Source organism: Bactrocera oleae, chromosome 5, assembly GCF_042242935.1.
Source record: "Bactrocera oleae isolate idBacOlea1 chromosome 5, idBacOlea1, whole genome shotgun sequence".
Lineage (NCBI taxonomy): Eukaryota > Metazoa > Arthropoda > Insecta > Diptera > Tephritidae > Bactrocera > Bactrocera oleae.
Window position 1 is genome coordinate 61,614,257 of NC_091539.1, and position 20,473 is coordinate 61,634,729.

Consider the following 20,473-nt stretch of genomic DNA (forward strand, 5'->3'; position numbering starts at 1 on the left):
CTCCGCCGCGCGTTGCATGCAACACAACCGTATGCAGCAAGTGGCCGGTTGGCTGGCCGACCACCTGCAGTTTGCCTGCACCAGCGCTTTACTGGCTCTGCCTCTGACTATGACTCTGCCTTTGGCATGCGACGTGTTTATTTCTGCAATATTTTTTCCACTTTTATTTTTTGTTATTATTTTTTTTCGCATTTTCTTTATGCTTCAGCTACCGCATTTCTGCCACGCTAGCAGCCGGTAGTCGTCTGCTTGGCCTTTTATTTCCACAGCTCCTGCGCGCAGCTATTTAACGATTGCAATATATTACATTGCGCCATAGTCGCAAGTTGCCACAAAACGTTGCAACCTTCTATGCCATAATGTCAGAATGCCACATTGACCATAAAATAAGTGCTGCTGACACATTATCATAGACGCATTTGTGTGCGCTTGCCATTGTTTATGTTGCAAGCATGGCAGTTCGCTCCACAACAGCGCGCGGTTGGCAATGCGGCAAAATGTTGGTGGCGTATCATCAACACCTTCTGCCACTCAATGATCGCACTTCTTGGCTTTTATGCGTTTATGGCTATTTGTTTGTTGCAGCAAACGTTTATGTGCAACTGTTTATATGTATGGGTATTTCTTTGTATATATGTGTCTTGTAGCTGTATGCAATCAGAGTTGCACTTCAAAAATGTCTACTGCTCGGTTCTTGTTGCTGTTGTATGTTATTGATATTTTCTTCTTTTTCTTTTTTTTTCAACAATGGCAACAACAATTTACGCGCGCATTCATTGTTTGACCGTTTCGACACGCTCGAAAAATTTCGTTAGAACAATTGTTGCATTTGCGAGAGTTGCACTAAAATAACAGTTTTTTCGTAGTGGTTTCCATAAAGCGGAGGATTGCTAGGATGTTTAGCTATTTATGTAAAAGAATTTCGATTTTTTTACCATATTTTCGATGGTTTATAAATTATATACCTCAACTCATTTTGCTTTAAAATTATTTTTAAAATAAATTTTATTTTTGTAGATAGTTCACCCTGTTTACCCTTAATTTTTCGTAATTTAATTCGCTTAGAAATGTCCATTTATCAATAGATATATATTTATTATGCTCATCACATCTGAAGTTATATTTTGTCTCCATCCTCTGGTCACCCCATAGATTTTTTCGTAGTTAAAAGTGTTCAACTGAATCTTTGTCATAATTCTTGCTCTTTCCTGGACGGCGCGATAATACAGTAATAGCCGTTTCGACAGGTTTCTTTCTTTAGTTAAAGCAACGAATCGAGAAATACGAATCTGTTCTGGTTATCAAGATCCAACTGTTGTGAAGCTCTATCAGAACATTAACAGCTGCTGAACAAATCAAACATCACCAAGATTTGGAGAATCGAAGACAGGTAGTAACTAGTTAATTCTAACCATTTAGCAGAGTTAACGCTCTCAATGTGAGAGAAATTTTCTTACCACAAGTGCCGGTATGGTTTCTAAACACCAATTTTCTCCAAACAGGGCAAAATATTTTCCGAATGTTCTTACAGACTCATTTTAAAAATTCTCCTTAAAAGATACTGATGAATTAAATTATATTTTCTGATTATAATATTATAAATTCTGGAATGCGTGTATTGATTTCTGTGAACTTTCTTACTGTAATATTAAAAATCTGATAAAACTCTTAAACAAATAGGGCTTACAACATCAATTTCTGGATCCTTTACTAACTTAAATTTATAAATCCGGCAGTTTGGCTTTTGAAACCTCGTAAATAAACAAAGATCTTATAGAAATCGTGGGAAACAAATTAGAGTTATCGACTTCTGATGCCTTAACTACCATTCAAGAAAAGGTCTTAATATTTTTCTATATTTTTTCCTTGCGTAATCGCCTTTACATGTTGTATAACGTGCTGATTCGGTTATTTTCAAACTCCAATCCGTTTTATACCTTGAACAGGGTATAGTAAGTTTGCCATCAATTTTGTAACACCCCGAAGGAAACTTCGGAGACTCTATTATATATAAAATATATACATTAATGGCATATAGAAGATAAGATATAATATGTATTATATAAGATCAGCCTGTCGAGGTGAATGGATTTAGCCAAGTTCGTCTGTATATACGCTACTAGTTCAGGCACACATCCTTTTCTCGCCAAAAAGCTGCTTATTTGTCGGAACCGCCGATATCAGATCACTATAGCATATAGCTGCCATACAAACTGGCCGATTACAATCAAGTTCTTGTATGGAAACTTTTTTTACTTGTGAAGAGTATTTTAGCTTCAGTGCACCCGAAATTAACGTTTTTTCTTGTTTTCATTATATTTTGTACTTCATTATATTATTGGTATAATTTTCTCGAACAAATTATGCACCCACACCTCTTTTGATTATAACGTATTTTTGTCGCAAACTTCATTGCCTCACACAATCGGTTGCAAATCTAATTTTTTTCGAATTCATTATTTAACTGTGTGTTGCATTTGGTTCCTAACCTCAGTCGTTTTGTATATTTTATTTAACATGTAGTACCCCCGAAGACATTCTAAGCCACGCTCAATGTAATCTACACTAAAAGGGTTGCCTCCTTCTCTGCACTCATAACTTCATTATGAGGGGTCAGCTTTACATTTGCGGTCGTAAGTGAAAAATATGCACTTGTGCCTCGACTAACTGCTGCTAACCGCCGTTTCGGCAAGTGAATTCCCAACTGTTGCGTCTTCTAGTGTTGCTTTTCTGCGCACCTCAGCAACCCTCTAGTATGTTTTAACAACAACAACTATGTATAGCGTGTACCCATTTACGTATATACCTATGTACTCTCATTTGAGCCACCTTCTAATCGCCTCACTTGACTGACTGCATTTGTTCGTGTTTACAATTTCGCGTTCAAAAAAATTTGCATTACTCATGCATTTATGCAGCGCCGTCCGCCGACTTACCAAACGCTTAAAAGTGCGCGGCGTAGAGGAAGCGGTGAGCTTGTTTTGTTTGACTGCAAGCAATTTTGGCGGCATGTTGCAATCACCCCATCAGAGTTTCGAATTTATTTGAAGATTTTCATTTCAGTTGTCTCTAACTTACAAACTTGCACGTAGACTCTTAAATATCTCTATAATTGTATGTGTGTGCCTGTGTTTGTGTTTTATTTTGCTTTTCGCTCGATAATTGTGTTCTGCGGCGTGTTGTGCTGTCGGTTTCATGCGTTGCTTGCATGCTTCTTGGTTTCATATTTATTTCATATATTCTTCTTCTTTTTTTCATAATTAACTTGTAATTATTTCATTTTCATTATTGCAAATATATATTTTCCCTTTTTCCAATAATAATCTATGTGTGTTGTTTGCAATTTATTTGCATTTAATTTGGTCAGCGGTCAGTATATAGTGGCTAGTTACTATACATATAAATTCTATTAATTTGTTTCTCTTTGTGCGATCTGTTTTGCTGAGCATTCCATTAGTTAAGAGAAAATAACTATACTAATTTTCTGTTCTATTAACTATTTGATTTACAGTTTAATATATTTTCTTTTATTTTTCTTTTTATTTTCAGGTAAAATATGACAATAAATAAGACGTTTTGTAAGAGACCGTAATTATGACTTGGTAAGGTAATTATTAGCAAAATGGTATATTGAAGAAAATTTAATTAAAAATCGATTATGCTAGTATAAGGTCTGATAAAAAGAAGTCTATTCTTTTTTCAATAGATATTATCTCTTGTGGGATCGGGTTAGGCAATATAGCGTTAGAAACATCACATTTGGCACTAAAGAACTTCTTAGACATTTCTTAGAGCAGTCGTCAATGATGGACACGAGTAAAGAAAATATGCACCGTATTTTACAGCAACCGGTAATTTTGATATCAAAGATGCACCACGCTCTGAATGTATAATTGTCCAAAATGTCGATAAAATAATGAAAATCGTCGAGTTTGATCGTCATGTAAGCACGGTGTTGATTGCCCAATAGCTTAGCATTCCACAAAGAACCATTTAAAAAAGGCGGGACACAAAACAAAAAAAAGCTCAAGGTATGGGCGCCGCACGAATTAACGCAACAAACCTCATGGACTGAATTTCTATATGAATCGCAAAAAAATAGATGATATATGATAACGTCAGGCGATAACGGTCGTGGTCGGTGGCCAAGCCAGTATTGATGGTCAGGAAGGTTTTGTTATGTGTTTGGTGAGATTGGAAGGGAATCTTCTATTAAGAACCTCTCTTAAACTCTTAGTTCGGACCTGTACCGTCAACAATTGAACCCTCTGAAGGAAACATTCGCTTAGAAACGGCCAGCTTTGACCAATAAGAGAGGAATTGTGTTTCACCAGCACAACGCCAGACCACACAGATCGATAGTGACCCGGCAGAAGCTCCGGGAGTTTATTTCGGAGGATTTTATGCAAACTCCTTATAGTCCTGACCTGGCACCCTATAATTACTACCTCTTCGTATTCATGATAATTGATTTTGCTAGTGAAAAATTCGCCTCAAGAGGAGCTTGCGAAAGTCCACTGTCCAGTTATTGCTAATAAGAATGAGTGCAAATGAGGAAATTACCTTCAAAATGGCAACATGGCATTCAATTTAAAGCAAAAATAATGGATTGGCTTTCACTAGACCTTATATAAACCAAAGGCTCAGATTCACTTATGTTTATTGTCGCCAATGTTGCCATCGTTTTAAAAAAAGAGAACAACTCTACGAATTAATATGAGCATAACCTATGGTACATTTTTTAAGCTAAGAAATTTGCGACAAGTTCTCTCTTAGAGAACAACGTTAAGTAAGATAGATAGATCATGAAGTTGAAATGTTCAATGGTAGAACATAATATTAAGTCAATCAGTTCAAGGTCAAGGTAAAAATGATTTTTTCCAAAAAAAAAAAAAAACGATTAGCTCTAAATTTTACATTGGTTAGTTCTCAAATCACAGAATAATAGATAAGAAAATCTTTATATCAAAGTGTGAAAAGTTCTTCAAAGTAAAAAAATATACTAATAAACAAAAAATACAACTTCTGAGTACTAATTAACAGCTTATAAACGTCCTACAGTTTTAAAGCCCGTGTAATAAAGCCAAATCAGCTGTTTTATGTCTCTCTTAACGCTCACTCTTATTTTCACGCTCTGATATAAAATATTTATCTTTCCACCTGCTTCGTGGTTTAACTATCGATCGCTGTTTACATTTTAATGCCAATAGCAAATATAAAAACAAAACAAACAATAGCAACATATCAACACTAAAGACACAAAGGAAAAGCAATGCAAAAAGCATTTGAAAAAATACATTTAAGTAAAAAATGTATGATATATATAGGTATTTGTGTATGTGTGTAACCGATATCCGCCGATGGAGGAACACCTTCCGCTACTGCGATTTCCACTCTTCAACTTGCTACGGCTGACGTTTTTGCTGTTGCCTCAGCTCTTCTTGACTGTTGTTGTGCTATCTGATTGCTTGTCTGTCTGTTTGCTGTTGGCCGTTTCGCTGCCTCTTTGTGCACATGTGGACGTGTGTGTGTGTGTATGTATTGCCTGTTGCGCTTTGGCCATTCGCTGGCGCAGCGCTCCCAGCCAAGCTGTTTGGCTTCAAGTCAGTTTCAATTCGAACGCGCTCGCTTTCACAACGTCACCGAAACCGCGCTGTTGTTGTGTACGCGTGCGGTAAAACGATAACCGCAACAACAAAATAAAATTTAATTATACAAAGCAGCAGAAGAAATATTCAAAAGTTCAGCAGTGAATCGTGCAAAAAGCAAAGAGAATGTGCAGCACAGAAAATTAAAAGAAAAAATTTAAAAATAAAACAAAAATCAATTAACGAAAATGCTAGCATTTCGCGATTGTGGCTTGAACGTGACGTTTTTGTGGTTTTCGTTGTTGTGGAAATACGAAAATTCCACGTTATCAAAGTGACTGTCGCGGCGCTGTTATTATTATTTTTTGTTTTCGGCTTTATCTCTTCCACGTTGACAGCAGCGTAACAGCAACGCGCGCAGATAAACGAGACTGCGTCGTCTGAACGACTGCCAACCGTGCAAACAACTTTTTGTTTACCTTTTTCTCAATTTTTTTTTAAATTTACTTTTTTAAAACGACTAAAAAAATTTTTTAAAAGTTTAGAATTAAGCAAAAATAATTTTAGTAAGAATTGTGAAAAAATTAATTCAATGCTAAACCGGTACAAATTGTGTGAATTATGCGATATTGTTTTATTGTTTGTGCATTCAATATAACAAATAAAACAAGTGTAATTAACCTAAAAAGAAAATTTAAACAAAAGTGTATGTATGTATACGTAATTGTATAAAAATAATATCAATGTCAAACGCAATACATCCCTGTGTCTGTAGGTGTTTTGGTAAATTATATTTTGTAATGTTGTGTGCGAATTACATATATTCGACGTGGGGCTATTGTTGCAGTGCAAAATTAAGATGACAATATACATATATATAATAAGAGTTAGAAAATTATGATTGATTTTAATTTTTTTTAACTCTTTTTATAGAATTAAAAAATTTGTTTTTTTTATAAAATAAATTTTTTTTTAGTTTTAATTAAAGTTTTATAGAATTTTTTTTTATAATTTTTTTTTTATAATTTTTTTTGTATATATTTTTCCATAATTTTTTTGTATTTATTTTTTCATAATTTTTTTTTTTTGTATTTTTTATTTTTTATAAAGTTTTTTACCTTATTTATGAATTAACAAATTCATTAGAAGAAGAAATTTAAAATAATGAAACCATGTTTTTTGGAAAAAAACACTAAAAAGCTTCATAAAAATCACAAGTTCTGCTGAAATAATATTTGGCCGGATATAAAACCAGACCCACTGAAAAGTTTTTTAATCTAGAGAACTTCATATAAAATTATTTTAATGAAATGTCAGTTGACTCAGAAATGTAGTTTTCGTATTGGATTCCGAAATAGGCAATTTTTTTTATGCAAGTATTTCAAAGTCGAGAGGATTGAACTAATACAAAGTTACAAATATAGTGAACAAAATTTGTTTTTGCCTTACTTGGTCTGATTGTATTGAAAAGAGGTGTTCGCAAATAAATACTTATTTTGTGCAAAAAAATACAAATATCTATAAAATTGAGGTTATGTAGCATGCTGTTATGAAAAAATTCTTAAAATAGTGCAGCGTTTTTTCTTTGAGTCTAAAACAGAAAATTTTCTCCATGTTATTACCGTTTTGTACTGAATACATCGCTTTCACAGTTTTTTTTTGGAAAAAAAAATTGAATTAATTCCAGCAAAACCACGTACAAACTCGAGCTCAACTCAACCAAAATAATTTTATGTTACTAATAAATCTTCTTTTTTTTATTCTTAATTTATACATTTTTTTTTTTAAATATTTGTAAATGTTTTTAATATAACTTTTTTTTAATTATAAATTTTTTTAATTTTAAATTTTTGTTTATTTTTATTTTTTAAATTCTTTTAAGTAAGTTTTAACTTTTTTATTTTTTTTCTGTATAAATTTTTTTTTTTCAAAATTTTCCCACTCTTGCATACGCAAAAACTCCCATGCGCTTGTCGACATGTCCCTCCCCACACCTGAATCAACGTTTTGTTTCGTAGGCTGTCGGAAAACTTTTATATTTATGTTGTGAAAAAATGCAAAATCAAGCGAGTTAACAAGGATGGATGCACACACACTCATACGCATACATTTGCATAGCTGCATAAGGAAAATATCTTGCAAACTGCCACCACTTTGTAAACTCTTGCAACAGGGAATTTAAGTGCTTAACTTCCCATGACGAAGTCGCGCAATGCCAGCCAGCCAAGAAAGCGGAAGCAATTGCCAAGGAATGCAATAAGATAATAAAAACACACATACTCACATACAATATTTATTATTTACTTGTGCAAACTCGCGAGCTGGTTCGCTTGTTTACTGTTATCGCTTATGTGCGAAGGGAATATTCACAAGATAATAATTTTTCTATATTTTTTTGCTTTAAAAGTAATTAAATTAAATTGCTACCGATGCGGTGAACAAATGTATGTGTGTGAGGGCACTCTCATTTTATTTGGTTGTATGTGTGTGCGCATGCACTTATTCGGGTCCCCTTGTGGTCGCTGCACTGCTGTTTACCTGTTGCAACCATTTATTGACTCGCCACAATTACTTGTGACTCACATTTAATTACACCCATACTTAAATGCAACCATATAGACATACATACATATATTTATACATATCTACATACTTAACGCGCATCCTTTTTCCTGCCCATAATCCTTTTTGGCTTCAATGACTCTGGTTACACATTGACTGCGCGACTCATATTTCGAAATTTCAGCGCTAAGGAATCCGCTTAAGCGCTTGACACCGCGAGCATTTTAATTTGTGTTGTGTTTACTTTTAAAAGCCGGTTAAATTGTGTCTTTCTTCTATTAGATTTTATTTCAGTTTTTATTATTTTTTTGTTGTTGTTTTTTTTCTCCTTTTTTGATTCTCCCAAGTATTCATCGATCGTGATCGCACCGGCGCAGCTAACTGTGCTTTAACGTTAGATATGCATGTATGTGTGTGTGTGTGTGTTCTGTTTTCAACCAGTCGCGTTCAAAGCGTCTTACAATTAGCCATCACACAAGCGTCTTGTAGACACGATGTACCCGTTTGTGTGTCTTATGTTTACATGTGTATGTATGTGACAGTTAAGCGGCTTCAGTCGGCACACACGTCGCTCTCCACCTACTTGATTGCCATTTATTCACGTATTTGATTGGTTTATACCCAAGGCGTGTATATAATAAGGGTATTTTAATGTAGTGAAGGCTTTTGTTAACTTATTTGGTATTATTGACAAGAAAAAAGTTAAATTTTGTAAAAATATGTCGTCAAATAAAAAAGTTTTCCATACAAAGCCTTTTTGGTTTTAATCGATCAGTGCATATAACAGCCATAGCCTATAGTCATCCGATATCTATCGTCCCGACAAGTGAAGAGCTTCTTGAGGAAAGAAGATCGATATCTCAAAAAATGAATGACTAGTTCGCGTATATACAGACAAACAGATGAACATGACTCAGCTCGTCAGTTGAAATCAAAACAAAAGAGGATCTCTTATTTATTTGTTATCATCAAGGTGGCATAAGCTTATGAAATTTCATCTCTATTTGATTATGCCATTCTACTTCATTTATACCAGTTGTTTGTTCGATTCATCGTCCTGCTTAGTTTGACGAATCGAAGTCAACTTCCAATAGCTTGTAGTTGGTGGAGTTCTGAAATGAAAAAAAAAATTTAAAAGGGTAAATATTCCGAAGCTAAAATTCGTTTCTGTCAATATATTGGAATTAATAGGTCTACCTAAACTTCTGAAAAGGGTTATTTGTTTTAGAGCTAATACTTGCAAACATCGAGCTGGAAAGCTGTCATCATACAATTCTCTCGGCTCTTTTAGATCTCTTATAACTTCGTTAAAAAAATGGCGTGATCTTACTGAAACCTTGTTCACTTGTCCTATAATCGGTTGGCTTGATTAAGAACTTTTTCATAAAAATACTTCAATATTTGGTATTTTCGGGTCTTTGAGGCCTCTTACGAATGTGGAACAAATTGCATTATCGGTATTCAATTTTCTCATACTTTTATACATAGCGTACACGTTTTCGTATTATTTTATGAACTGAAACATATCACTATCTGCTTACAAGATTGGAGAGCAAAAAAATAATATGTGAAAGTACTCTCTATTGGTCTTTAACCTTAAAATGCTGTTTAGAGAATTTTGTCTATTGATATTTTTGAACATTTCCTTCTGAATTCAACCATTTTATGGATCGAATGCGCAGATGTAGTATGATTTTTTTCATATTTCGATAGGTTATACTTTCCATATAGCCTACTCTTCATTCACTTCATATGGATGATTTAATCGGTAACTATGAGTATATGTTTGAAAGATGACCACGCCCACATCACATAAATCTCGTCGAAAAAATTAATATTTTTGAAGGCTGGCTCGAAAATTTCTATATTAATACCTAAAGATCATTCTACAACCTGATTGCATATTAGTCGTACCTCGTTAAAAGTCATGATCATTTCCCTCATAGTATAAATTGATCAATATGCTTTTAATATTTTATTTTTAACTGGTTGTGACAGATTACAATTACCGCTCATTCTACATTCATTCCAAAGAGTGTCTGTTAGTTGGCATTAACACAATTTTTTATTTTACTGTTTTATTTTTATTTCAAAATTTTATTTTTATTTTATTATCTCACAAATCCTCTCTCCGCTTCTGCATATCATATATCACAATCATTAAATTCTCATTCACGTTTTTTTTTATTTAATCTGTTCGTCATGCTTTATATGTGCATATAATACTAGTACGTATATATGTGTGTACTACTGTCACATTCGCGCGCTCATTCACACAAACACACCTGTCTACATACTCACATAACGTTGCATTCACCGTACATTAAATCACCTCCGCGCTTGCATGTGCATGGATTTATGCGTTTGGTGGCTTTGATGATAGTCAATAGTGTTGTAAGTGGCGTTATGTTGTTCTTTTTGTTAAGCTTGACCAATACATGATTAGAACTGGACGTAAACGTGTAGTTGGGTCACCTAATTTCGCTTGCCACTTAAACGTCGCTTTTACACACCCGTTTCCACAAGCAGCTTGTTTGCACACACTAGCGTTGTTTTTGTATTTTTTTTTTTTTTGTTTGTTTCTTGATTTGCTGATTGTCAGTTGAGATTTTTATTAGCTGGTTGTTGTCTTTACTGGCTTTGATGTGTTTATAATTTCTTTTGTTTTCTTTTTTATTTTTTCTTTTGTTGTTTAATTTTTTTGTTCTTGCAAAACTGTTTTATTTCACTTGTTTTGCGGCAAGTTCTTTTGTTGCCTCTATAAAGCCGGTGTTTAAAATATTCTAGACAGTGACTACTTTTGCTACTAGCATTTTTGGTTTTCTTTCAAAATTTTTTTTACTCTTTATTATACTTTTTTTTATTTTGCCAAATTGTTAAATATTTATATTTGTATAATAGTTTTTTGTGCTATATTCGTTAATTTTAACTTAATTTTTTTAAATATTATTTTTAGTGTTTTTTCTATATTTCTTTTTTTTGTTATAAATTTTCTCTAAAATTATATTTTTATGTATTTATTTTTATTTTCTTTGTTTTTTTTTATTTTTGTTTTTTTTATATTTAGTTTTATTTCATTATTATCATTTTAATTTTTTGTTATTTATTTTTTGTTAATTGTTTTTTTATTTTTTGTTTTAAAATTATATTTGTATGTATTTATTAACTTTTATTTTTGTTTGACTTTTTTTTTAAATATTATTTAATAATAGTTTAATTTAATTTTTTTTTTAATTTATGTTTATAATTTTTCATTCTAAAATTATATTTTTGTAATTTTTCTTTTTAAAATTATATTTTTTTCATTAATTTAGTTTTATTTCATTTTTATTTTTAGTTATTATCATTTTATTTTCTTTTTTTTTAATTAATTTGTAAAATTATTTTTATAATCTTTTTTATGACTTTTATTTTTTTAAATTATTTATTTAATTTTTTTAAATTATTCTTATAATTTTTTTTATGAGTTTTATTTTTTTAAATTTTTCCTCTTAATTGCTGCCAATTCAAACAACTGATGTCTAAATCCCAACTTTCTGGTTCTATAACGAATGGTATTTCGTGCTACATATGCTACTCCCTTACCTGCATACATACATATGTACATATACATACATATTTCGTTCATTAAAGAGATTTTCAGTCATTAGCACAAGCACGTTGCTATGTAATAGCTTCACATAAAACTTAGTGATCTGTAAAGTTATAAAAACTGAAAGGCTTGTGTGTGTGTGCGTTAGCGTCGGTGTTTATGAAGTAGAGTAGAGTAGAACTGGCGTGACTCATGTGCATCTATTTGATATTGTTAGCAGTCATGAAAGTTGTGCATGAAAATAAATTCTAATTTTCACACACGGTGTAGTTGTGTTGGCTACTTTATATTTTTACTTTTTATATAATTTTGTTTTGTGGACTAGTTTTGCTCTGCGGATTTCTGTGCTCTCCAGGTGTAAGCATGTGAGCTGAATGTTGAGTTATTTTATGAACATATGTATGTGGAGTGTTGATATTGTTAGAATTTCAGATAAATAACACGCAATTTTCATATATTTTTCATCTGAAAAATTGATTTTGCGCTATTTTAATATTGTAGTTTTGAGCACATAGATATGTTATTGCACTAAGTGTTAGCACTAATCAGAAAATTAAATTGATAGCGTGTTTGTTGTTTAAAAATAACATACGTAAACCCATAACCCTTTTTAGGTGACATAAGCAGCTTAAGATCGCAATTTTTTACACTCTAGTTTCTTAGAGATCGATTTTTAAACAATATGCAAACACACCGTAATAAAGTCTGCTCCAGAAGTTCTCGTAATGAGATATCTTACGATTTTCCTCAGTCATTTCGCACAGAGCTTTACAATTTTCTGGTTCAAAACGGCCGACTCTCTTGGAAAACGTCGCTGATAGTACTGTTACCACGAGATAATTTATTCAGTCAAATTTATTCTAGTTCAATCTCAGCTGATTTTTTTTGTTTGCAATTTTTACTAATACTGTCTAAGTTAGCAACTTATCAAAAAAATAATTTTTGGAGCATTTTATTAAAATTAAGTACTTTACCTATAACTTACAGCTTTGGAAAGTTTATCCACTTTGCAGCCAAACCTTTCAAAACTCCACTATCATTACTCTAAACACCAATGCAAATATACACACACACATTTATACGGTGCTTTCTTCGGCGGCAAAGTAAAAGCATCGCTTGCCAAAGTTGGCAGCATAATCTCTTACCTTTTTCTATAATTAGCCTCACCATTTGCGCTGGAAATAAAACGAATTTACATAAACATACATACATATTTACTCATGTACCTATGTGAAGATACAGGTACTCAGTGGAAATTCGCGTTAACACTTGGCTCGCGCTTGGCTTATCATTAGCATAAGCTTTCGTTTATCCAGCATTTATTATCTGCCAGCACAAATGGGGCCGTCGCGCACGTTTTGTTGGCAACGCCCACTCATGCAGACTTTCCTACATACATACAAACACATTTTCACACATACATACGCACATACTTTCGTGCCGAATCTTCGTCATTAACTTGTTGTTCTCATTGAAGCTGTGCTTTCGCATTTCTTATTGTTGTTGTTGTATGCACCGTTTAACACTTGCGCGTTGCTTTTGTTGACATTTTATCGGCATGTTGTTTCTTTTGTTTTCCTGCATTTACCCACTAAAGTTGTTCCGTTCTTCAGCAATCGTTTTTGTTGTTCTTTTTCGTTCTTGCGCAGCTTTAAATTCTCTGCCTTGTTGTTGTATTGTTGTGTCGCGCCCATCGTTGTTGTTTTTCATTTTAACCTTTATTGTTTACCTTTCATGCCTTGGCATTCCATTGATGTTGTTGCCAACAATTTTTTTACGTTTTGTGTTTTTGTTGTTGGTTGTTTGTTGTTGTTTCGCAAATGCCATTTAAGCCAACATCACTTTTGTTCTACATATTTTTATAAGTCGGCAAATAAATGCTCCAGCGCCACAAACTCGCTAATCTGCTTGGGAATGCGAGCCTCTAACCGTAAATGCAGGTGTACATCTATGTATTGTGTGGGTATGTATGTATGTATATATGTCGGTATACAGAACACGCTACGTTCCATGCAAGTATATGTTTGTGCGCTCGTTGCGGCGTTTAAATGTAAAGTTCGGTTAAACTATGCTATCTGCTACTCTGAAGTATAGGTATATCTACATATGTACATACATACATACAAATACTTTAGTCTTCTATTATTAATGTGTAATGTTATTATAAATTTTGTCTATTAAAATTTTTTATAATTGTGTTTGTTTGCAATTTTTATTTTTTGTAAATTATACGATATATACATTTTTTTAGCAAATTTGTTAGCCATAATTTCTTATTACACTTTTTTCTTCATATTTCTTTTTTTTTGATGCTTATTCTTTAATTTCTGTTGTATTTTTCTTTCTTATGATTTTCATTTTTACTTTATTTTATGAAATCTTTACCTTCCTTATATATATATAAATTTTTATAGCATGTTTGTTAGCTATATTTTTATACTCTTGCAACTTGTTGCTTCATCGTACAATAGTTTTGTTCACCTAACGGTTGTTACCTAAAACTAATCGAGTTAGTTATAGGGTTATATATATATAAATGATCAGGATAAAGAGTCGAGTTGAAATCCGGGTGACTGTCTGTCCGTCCGTCCGTGCAATTATTAGTTAATTGCAATTACGCAGTTAAAATTTTTTTTTAAAAGTGGGCGTGGTCCCGTCCCTAATAAGTTTAATGTGCATATCGCCTAAACCGCTAAATCTATAATAACCAAATTCACTGAGAGCAAATGTTTTTAGCACCTCTATTGACGGTGTGAAAATGGGTGAAGTCGGGTGACAAGCCCCAATACTAAAAGCGCGATAAACCAAGCACTAAACACGCCAGAGACATTAAATTTTATCTCTGGGATGGTATGAGATGACTTTATAGGAACCGTGTAGAAAATTAGTCAGTGGGCGTGGTACCGCCCACTTTTAGGTGAAAAACCATCTGCCAAGGATCTGCTTAACCGATTTCAACCAAATTCGGTGCATAACGTTCTTTTCATGTTTCTATGTCATAGTGCGAAAATGGGCGAAATCGGACTACAACCACGCTTACTTCCCATGTAACACCATTTTCAATTCCATCTGATTCTTTCACTTTCCACTATGCATATCAAGCAACAATGATTATATCGTGAATAATACGTTTAAAGTATGCCACCTTGTGACCAAAAATTGTCTAAATCGAAACAAAACTGTTCAAGCCCCTAAGTACTATATATGTGGACCCCAGTGCCTATAGTTGACCTTCTACCGAAAATATCAGTCAATCCACAAAGAAATCTCAAACGAGTATACTATTTGACTTTGCGAGAGTATAAAATGTTTGGTTACATCCGAACTTAGCCCTTCCTTACTTGTTTTGTTTTTATTTTTAATTTTACTATTTACACTGACCCCCGTTTCTACCTCATTTTTCAGTTCCATTTGATCGTTCTTGTTTTTGCGCGCTTTTCGCTACGCCTCACCGATTATTGAACACTTGTTGCGCGTTCGTCTGTTGCCTCTTGCCGCCACCTCTAAGCATGCACACATTCGAATTTCATGTGCTCGTGCATTTCTAACTACCTTGATACATACTCTGCCATAGATACATATTCGGTTCCACCTCACCTATTTTCGCCATTTCACAATTCGTTTATTCTCGCCCAGCGTTTTCTGTGATTTGCTGTAATCTCGTGCGTTTCATTGTTAAATGCAAGTTGGCAATATTTCTGCTATCTACTTGCAAACTCACACCGTTACCCAATCTACTAAACTCAGGGCAATAACTATTTATTGCTCATAATTGTTCTCTTCGCTGCAGTTAGAGCCGAGTTGATGTCCGCCGCGCTCAAACTCGTCTCGTTCTCACCTGCTAAGGTGTGAATTTTGTGATTGACTGACATTTCAAGAGCAATGTTGAGTGTAGATGTATATGTGAGACCATTTATATCATTATAATATCATACTATAAACCCGGCTGGGATATTTTTCCTTCGATCGAGGGGGTGGTTGTAGAGAGCAGTTTTTAATATTTGATCTCAGAACTTTAAAAGGTTGAGTCACTATACTCTGAAAAATAAAAAATATTTTGCTTTATTAACTTTTTAGAATATTTAGGATGTAGTGGTGGATTGATGATACATTTCATTTTATGTAGTCACATAACTGGAACTCTGGGAAAACAGAAAAAAGGAAAAAATATCAATAATTTAATTTTTAACAATTTTTGTTCTTTTTATAACTAGTTACAAACTGGTAACAATCGGTGTAGTTTGATTTTTCCTGCGTGGAACATTAATTACAAGTATAATACGCGTTTTTAAACTAATAATTGTTCTAGATAGGTACAAAAAATACGTTCTTTGAATATTCGACCGATACTCCGTCAGCCTCGACTAAAGTTCATAACCAGCAATTTAAATTTACATATACCATGTATGAGACTCATATATTTGCATAAATATTTTCATTTTATTTTTGTGTTATTGACCAATCGCAAGGCTATTTCATGTTTGCCACAAATCGTTTGGTTAACAGAGCTTGGACTCAATGGTAGTTAATTTTGGTTATTTGTGCATAGAGAATGTGTTTTTCTTTCTTTTGTCGTAGTTGGAAGCGAGAAACTAAGGTAGGCGTAATTTGTGGGTATAAATGAAAATTTTTTTGTTTTGATTTATGTTTTATTTTTGCATTTTGTTTTATTTAGTATTTTTTTTTTTTTTTGTTTTTGCATTTATTTTATTATGGACTTTTTGTTTTTGGTATTATTATTTTTTAATGAGAAAGTTAGCCAATATAAAAATAATAAATAAAATATTCATATGCACACATACATATATATTGTACATATTTATATGATAAATTTATTTTATTGCTCACCCTGTAATAAGCTACTAGGCCGGTTGACTTTCACACGCACTCACCACACACATCCGCCGTTATCTCATATCAATGCTTGCAGCTCAATTTAACGATGTCAGTACACTTCATTAAAAAAATCTCCCAACAATAATTATTTTTCTCGTTTTTGTTTTGCTTCTGCACACTACCTTTGCGGCTGCCCATTGACTTGTGTGAATATCCGCCATTTGTGGTTTTTAATCTTGTTTCAAGACAGTCAGCATTTGCAAGCAATCGAATGCCGAAGCATCAATATTAACTAGTGAGCTGTGCGTGTATGATTGGAGTTGGCGCCGGCTGCGCATGCGCATATGCACGCTTGTATGTTGCTGAACTCGAAACCAAACTAAAAGCAAGCTGACAAGCAATGCATGAATAGGATTATAAACGTACATATACAGATGTATGTATATATGTATATGTACAAACATATGCACACACACACACTCGCATATGCATTTATATCTTTACTTTATCTGCTTGTGTACATTTGACTTGGCGCTCGAATTTTTATTAGTGAAAGTGATAGTGAACTTTAATGACCCAAAGCAGCACAACGTCAGCAACAACAACAACAACAACATTAATAAATAATTGTGATATTGATGTGCCAGCGTACAAGTTCATAAGCGCAAGCTTTGTACATTGACTACCTCAGCTGCCCGGCTACCTGGCTCAGGCTGCTGCCTGCTGTTTGCGGCTGTGGCAAAATAAAGATAATAGATAAAAGTCAGTTGAAATTGAAATAGAAATAAAAATGAAAACAGAGCAACTTCAACTTGACTGCTAATAAAATCATGGAGTCATTTAATCGTTGCCGGCAGACAACTTACTCGCCGACTTGACTTTTATGGCTGCTTGGAGGCAAGCGAAAGAGTTGAGCTTGAAATTGCTGCGGCAGGAGAGAAAATGAAATATGCACCATTAACGAATAATTTTAAAAATTTGTTACATATTCACACGTATGTTTGTAATACCCTCCAAGTCAACGAACACGCAAACATGTGTTCTTGTGAATTTAATTTAAATTTTATTTCTTTATTAGCTTTTTTTCTTTTTATTATAATATTAATTGCCACTCCAGTTCGATGACATGTTGCAATAAACACTGTTTACAAATACTACATACATACTATATGGTATATAAATAAAAATACACCTGTAAAATTTTTCGATGACGCTGGTGTTGTGTGTAAAATTGGAGTCATATGCAAATGTACCAGTTGAAATAATTTTTTATAAGTAAATATTTAGTTTCAATTTGGAAATGTGCATTGTGGCTGATTTGCATTGCGCTGATAAGATTTTAAGTACAGTAAAGCGCACTAAAGTGCATCTAATATTTAGCATGTCAAGTGACATTTTTAACTTCCCGCTAAGAAAATTGAAAATTTTCTAAAAATCGGGAAGATATTGGTTTCACCCCATTTTGCAAAAATCGAGTTCTCAACAGATCTCGACGTTTTGAGGGTCGAGGAAGCTTCCCCGAACATTTCTACGATGATGTCCGTATGTCTGTATGTATGTGTGGATGTATGTGTGTGTGTGTGGATGTATGTGACCCTCTTATAACTTTTAAACGGCTCAACCGATTTGAATAAACTAAACGGCATTCCAAAGGGTTTCATTGCACTTGAATTTCGTGTGAGTTTGGACCCAATCGGACCAGTAGATTTTGAGAAATCTCAAAAATAATCGTTTTTTTCGAATTTCTTCCAAACGACTTGACCGATCGACACCAAAAACAGTTCAGTTCTAACCCTTGAAAAAACACATCGTTTGCCGCAAACCGGGTCAAAATCGGTTGATTTACTTGCGAGATATTGAAAACGAAAAATTTCGAAGAGCTCAAAAGCAGTGAAAAAAGCGAAATTTGAACGTTAGCGTATGAAATTAGCGGGAAGTTGCAGGGATGGCCCTTGAGGCCAACCGTTTTCCACATTTTTTTTATTGTTTTGGTTGTTTTGAAGACAAATTGCTAAAGTAAATGAAATTTGAATAAGCATATCGTGCTCATGGGCCTTACTGTCTGTATTATACCTAAGAAAGAGTATACAAAATTTGCCTCGAAGTTTGTGATACCAAAAAAAAACGTCGGAGACCCTATAAAATATACCGTTTATATAAATGATCAGCATGATGTGCTGAGTCGATTTAGCCATGACCGTCTGGTTGTATGTTTATACGCGAATAAGTCCCTCAGTTTTTGAGTTATCGGTCCGAAATTAAAAATAGGTTATTATTCCAATAAAATAAATATTGAAAAATATAAATATGTATGCATTATTTTTAAATCTCAGTAATTAAAAAAAATATTCAAATTTTATACTGGAAAGCAATATATGCTTGTACATATTTTTGAAGTTCCGTTATTTTTTTCTATTCTTAATATGCCTTCTATTCAATGCCTTTCATTTAGGTTTCCTACTCAAAGTAATGAGCATTATTTATTGTTCTGTTATTTCTCTCAGTTTCGCCATGACACAAAAAGCTGGACAAATTGTGATTTTATTACAAGTTCACACACATATACATATGTACAAGCAACAAGCTACTAGTATTTTGTGGTCATTAATCATGCCACAAAATTGCTTAGAAAAGTAAAAGTTAATGCGCTTTGTTCAAAATTTCCATTTACGCTTTGTTTGTAAACATTGCGCGTGTAAAATAAATAAGATTTTTCATTAGCTGGTATTTTTCAATTTATTTGTCGCAAAGCGTCTTTCCGTCGCCTGCACGTGTGCAGCAATTTGTACTTACAGACATTTACTTGCATGCCTGCAATATTGTAAATCATATTGTTACTGTTGTAAATGACGACGATTTATTGTCGCATTCACTTTTCACTACACACACACGCGCATACATACAAAAATGCATTAGTGTTACCTTAACATTTCCAAAGTGACGAGACACTTGTAATGCTCGTTACAGAAATTAGTTAATTATCCGCAACTTTAATGTTTGTTACTTAACGCTTGTGAGAGCCGTAATAAGCAAACATTCGTATATATAATTGGCATAAATGCACTTAGTCAACCACCACTAGTGCTACACTTGTATTCAAACTGTCACTGACAACTCAAGGCGTCATCACAGGTCAGCAACTTAGAGTGATGTTTGTTTGTTTTGTTTTAATAACTACATTTGAAGTGAGTTTAGTTTTTCATTTTGCTTCTGTTTGCATAATTTTTCGTTTTAACTTTTTTGTTAGTTTTTTATTTTTGTTTTTTCTCTTTTTTGTAGTTTATGAGTTTCAGTTTTCTTTTAAAATTATGCTAAAAAAATTTAAGAAAATAAATAATTTTTAGTAAGCTTTGCATTTGAGAGTGCTGCCATAACTTTAAAAACAAAACTGTACACCGCGCACAGGGTCGATTTGACTATATATTTACTTATGTCCGTCTGTTTATATGCGAACTACTCCCTCAGACTTGAGATATCGTTCTGAATTTCTGCACACGTCCTCTTTTTGTTTTCTCTCTTAGAAGATGTTCATTTGTCGGAATCGCACCACTATAGCATATAGCTGCCATACAAACTGAATGATAGGAATCATGAGCTTGTATGGAAAGCTTTTTCAGTTGACGAGATATCTTCACGAAATTTGACATGAGTTATTGCCTAAGACAAAAAAGCAATTTCTGAATATATTTTTAAGAAGTAGTCCCTTCTTTAGTAGCTTTAGTATATAGTATAGCTGCCATGCAAGTTGAACGATCAAAATCAAGACAAAGGTCTTTTTATACGCTTTTATGCTATAGGAAATGCACCTGTGAAGGGTATTATTCAATGTAGCCGAAAGTAGCATTTATCTCGTTTTTTTTTAAATTAATAATTTTTACCTCCACTGGCAAATTTT

General features: G+C 33.3%; 1 protein-coding gene across 11 annotated transcripts in view; it reads left to right on the forward strand.

Annotated features, from left to right (window-relative positions):
• The window catches only part of baz (par-3 family cell polarity regulator), a 127,943-nt gene that overhangs the window by 74,007 nt on the left and 33,463 nt on the right, over positions 1 to 20,473 (forward strand). For 4 of the 11 annotated variants that reach the window (XM_070110365.1, XM_070110369.1, XM_070110368.1 and 1 more), the window contains exon 1: positions 5,625 to 6,308. The exons of 4 other annotated variants lie outside the window; for them this stretch is intronic. The gene's annotated coding sequence lies outside the window, so the exon portion shown is untranslated. Of the gene's footprint in view, positions 1 to 5,624; positions 6,309 to 20,473 lie in introns of those variants that run through there. 3 more of the 11 variants (XM_070110367.1, XM_070110366.1, XM_070110371.1) reach the window with 3 other exon arrangements.